The following is a 5027-nucleotide window of genomic DNA, read 5'->3' on the forward strand; positions in this document are numbered from 1 at the left end:
CATCCCCCTCCACCACCCCCGACGGACCAGCGCCCCCCTCAGCTCCGGCCAATCGACCGCTGCCTCCCAGCCCCGGTCCCGCCCTGCAGACTGGGAGAGGGGAAAAGAGAGAAGCCGAAATCTGGGTGGGGCGAATGTGTCGCCCCCTCCCCCCACGAGTGCTCTGCCACGGAACGCGAAAGAAAAGCGTGGCTCCACGTTGTACAAATTGCGCTCCGTTCCGAGGCTGCTTATTTTCCCTTTTTGATTCTCCCCGCTCTCTTTTTTTCCTCAGGAAACGCTCCGCCTCCCCCGCAGACTGCGACAGTCATAAATCGCATAATCAAGGCAACGGGTTTCTTTTCCGTCTAAGGTCAGCGAGGAGGCCGAAATAGAGACAAATTTGGGCTCGCGCAAACACCCCGTCCCTTGCCCCCCTTGTGCCTCGGGCTTGCCATTGAACGCGGCCAGCATGTTAACGGAGACGGTCGTGGGGGGGGAAGGACGCCCTCTGCCGCCGCCGCCGCCAACCTATTTGGCAATTAAATTCAGCACCACTGCCCTGCCTGCCGACGACACGTGTCACCTTTCCCTGCAGGCAGGTATCTTCCCTTTCACATAGAAAGACTCGCTCCTGACTCCACAAGACTATGGGAAGTTTGGGGTTTAAATGAAACGATTCTGCAGGGTTCACACTGCTTGCTAAGTCATCTACCATGTTTATTGAGATTTACACAAGGCACTCAACCACAAACAAGCAAATTACAATTTGGCTCTGTGTGTGTGTGTGTGTGTATACCTACCAGTCCCCACGGTGCTATGTTTTTTTAATTAGATCTGACTAAGGAATTCATTTCATGGTAGGATATGTTCAGTCAGCCCATATTTTATCCTTTGTGTGATAAGCAACAAGTTTGTGTGGTAGGTTGAGCCAAGGGGAAAAAAGATCACCAAATGAAGTCTATATTTGATACCCTTAGGTCAATCCAACATTCAAAGAACTGTGATAGTGGCACATATTACTTAAGACATATTTTAAATGTTTGGATTTTGCTCATTATTTTGAGTGATGTCCCGGTTTTAAAAATATCAAGTCATCAAGTCCATTTACTATGTGAAAAATCATAATTTAAAAGAATCATTATGATTCATGATTACAGTACAGTACAGTATATTGTATATAATCACAGTAAGACGTGTGCTTAACTATCATTTGTGAAATAAATCATGATCAAATGGATGCACAGTAAGCCATTAATCATTATTTAGAAAGCACCATGACTGTTCATACAATATGCCAAATACAAACCAAGAAAAGCATTATGTGTGCGCTACAACATGAGTTGTGTAAACTTTGCTTAAATATAATACACTTGGTTTTTAATGTTGTGTGTTCTGAATGCAGACACAGTTGTTCATAAACCCCTCTTTATGGCTGAGATTGTTGGGCAAAGCCAGTCAACTATTCTTTATTCAGTAAAGTTTGTCTAAACAATCAGAATTCTTAGGAGAGGGTGAGGAGTTTAAATAACAAATATAGTATGCCATTACTTGAAATATTTCTGAATTTAAGCTTAGCACAATGTGGGAACCCATGTAGTCTAAAGAGTTTCTCAAAAGTAGCTTTCACTCAATAATTTTGTAACTACATTGTTCAAAATAATTCCCACAGTACTGTCACATGTCTAAGTATATTTACCCATGTAGTATGGGTGTTTTACTTTTATCCTTCTTATCTGTTCCACTGTCTTCTCTTATTGGTATCATTATTATTACTTTGATATTTTGATTATTATTATTTTGTTGTTTTGCATATACACTGAGAGTTTATGCAGCAGAGGCAAATTCTTTGTGTGTAATGACATGACCAAATCAATCATTCTATTATATATGCTGCTGCAAGTTTTAAAGAACTAGAAGAGCACATTAGAATAGGGCGCAATAAAGATTATCCAGGATTTGTACCATTTCAATTTCATGATTGGTCTGCATCTGGCAGCAATCCAGATAACCTATTTCTTTGGGGGGGGGGGGTGTTTCTGAAACTGAGTCTCAACCATTTTCTCAGAAGTCTCCTTTCCAAAGACAAGGTGGCCAGGTAGAATGTATTAAAAATGATTGATCCAGTATGGAAAATGATTTGATCTATCTTCAAGAGAAGACACACAACTTCTTCCAAATTATTCCCTCCTTCAAAAAAGTACTGACAATTTTCTTAATCCAGCCACTGACCTCCTGCCTGATTGCCTACAGAAGCCGGGTAAGACATGGAAATTTCAGGTGGACAACTCCTTCTACAGAAAATGCAATGCAGTCCCTATGGCCAAATAAGCACTGAAAAATCCTGGCACAAGAAGCAAAGTTCTGTACAACTGGCACCCAGTCCCGAGCAGATGCAAAGAAGACTTTTTTGCATGTCTTCCTCAATTCATTTTAAGACAAAGTGCAGTATGTTAAGCTTTCATTTAGTCAAGCTCATAATTCATGACAATGAATTCCACATCCAATGAACAGATTCGACACAGCAATAATTATTCAGGAAAGGCAGGGGTGGATTCCTACCGGTACAGTGCATGCATATCAGTAGCGGCCCGCTGGTGATGTCACCAGCCCGGTGCAGTCGGTGCCGGCCTCTGGGCGCTGCCATCTTTTTTTAAAAAAAAAAAATTATTTTTAAATTTCTTTTGTGCATGCCCAGAAGCTGAGTTGCAGGAACTTCCTTGCTGCCATTCCCAGACTTGCCTAGACAGAGAATCTGCAGGCAGCTTGTTCCCCATCAGCAAAAGCCATGCAGGAAAAAACTTTGGAGTTGGAGGGGGGCTGTCTTGGAACACCTGGTAAATTTCCCCGTATGGGTTTGGTCAGTGTATGTGTGTGTGTGAAAAGCTAGCTGTAGGAAGCTTGTTCCCCACTACCGCCCATCACTGGCAAAAGCCCCACAAGAAGAGGGGGAAATAGGAGGGGGAAAGGAGGGAAAGAGAGGCGGGGAAAGAGAGAAATGGGGGAAGAGAAAGAGAGGGAAAAACAGGGAGGGGGAAAGGGGAAGAGAAAGAGGGGTTGAGAAGGAAAGAGAAAGGGTGGGAAAGAGAAATGATATTGCAAAAGTTTTTATTTTTTATTAGAAGTTCTGCAACAGAAGACTTCAAACTTGGCATCTTTGGCATAGCTGTGTGCCACTTCTAGCACTTCTAGCACCTGTGTCACAAATCCTCTCAAATCCTCCAAAGCACATCAGCAAGGTGCATATCATCTGTCGGAGGTTACACATAATGGAAGGATTGGCTGAAAGAGAAGGAAGTCCATGTTTCCCTCATGACATGCTAACAAGTCATACAGGGGATTTGGGAGGTCTGCAACCCAGTCATGCACAATGCAGACCAATTACTGCAGCACAGTAATACACAGGCACAGGGTATACTTTTGATGCCTGTATTTTGTACTACCTTTCATACCTTACCCATCAGTTCACCAAACTTTTATCAGTGCAATGCCTAGCATTCTTCCTGCCAGAGCCAACTGTGTTGTTCATGCAGAGCACTGCTAGAGTGGTGCTGGAGCAAAAGTATCTGGCCAAGCACTTACTCAGCAGGGCACAGCAGTTCATCAGCATATGCTTTCACCAGCAAAAAGACCTGACCTGAAATCTCTTCACAAATAGGTGAGCAACAAGTGCTTGGCATAATAAGTTTTCAATAGCACCCAGCCTGTTACCCTTCTGGCTGCCAGCCCCTGCCAGGCAGATGGGAAGAACACAAAAGGCAGCGAAGCAACTGTGAAAGACGTTTACCAATCAGCCTTGACAGGGATAGACAATTGAGATTGATTGTGCATCTCACAAGTGATCAGGTAAAGAAATGAAATTTATATTGACATTCTTCATGCCACTTCATGGAATGGTGGACCACATCTTAAACTAGCTAACTTGGCAAACCAAAAGAGTACAAAGTGCAAGATAAAACAACAAACCAATTGTGGAACAGATAATGGCTGTTTCCCTAAGGCTATGATCAGCCAACAGAAACTTGCACAATGCTTTTTGAATGTGTGATGGACCAGATGATGTGAGCTAATTGAGAGAAGAATGGGAGAACAGCAGAAAAAGTGGATGGTCAGGATTAAAGCAGCAGCAGGTACATCTCTAGAAGAGTTAGTTACATACCTAAAAGCAGGTCATGGTGAAAAGAGTTTGTCCCTCTGGCCACCAAGTGTCCAGCCAGTGTTTTAGAATATAGAATCACTAGACTAGAAGGGACCTTGGAGGTCTTCCAGTTCTAACCCTCTTCTTATGGTAGAAGACTTTATGCCATCCCAGCCAAATGATTATCAGTCAATTCTTGAAAACCTCCAGTGATGGAGCACCCACAACTCCAGGAGGCAAGTATTAAATTGTTCTCACTGCCAGAAAATTTCTTACTTCTAGGCTGGATTTCTTGTTAACAAGCTTCCACCTATTGCTTCTTGTTCTGCCCTTTATACTTTGAAGAATAAGTCAATCTCCATTCTTATAACATCCCTTCAAATACTGATTTACCAACTACCGGTTTATTGGTCAGACAGATTTATCCTAAATAAATATGCACATACAACTAAAGTCACATTACGTCCAGAGACCAGTCCAAACTAAAAAAAAAACCCTCCCTATGCACAAGTTAATTAATGTACTCTCCCCACCTCCTCCTAAATCTTGTCTGAAATTGAGGAAAGAACAAAAAATGAGATAGCACGTTTGCAGCATTAGCTCTGTACAAATGAAGGTGTTGTAGCCCACAGCCTAGAACTTAGTGACAACAGTGCTGTCGGATAGGTGCAGGATTTTCCCGCAAAAGCCACCCACCCCCGCCAAGTGAAAATTGTAATCTCCAAGAGTCAGCGAACGTCCAGCTTCCAGCTGTAGAAGGTTAGCTAAGTAATGAAAAAGACAATCCCAATCGAAGGAACCCACGGACGCGCGCTAAAGCTAATGCTTGGCTATGGAATTCTGGGAGTTGAAGTCCAACTCTCTTAACGTTAGTCAGGTTGAACAAGACTGCGCAGGAAGCCTCCCATCC

The sequence above is a fragment of the Erythrolamprus reginae genome, chromosome 2, assembly GCF_031021105.1.
Source record: "Erythrolamprus reginae isolate rEryReg1 chromosome 2, rEryReg1.hap1, whole genome shotgun sequence".
NCBI classification, from domain to species: domain Eukaryota; kingdom Metazoa; phylum Chordata; class Lepidosauria; order Squamata; family Dipsadidae; genus Erythrolamprus; species Erythrolamprus reginae.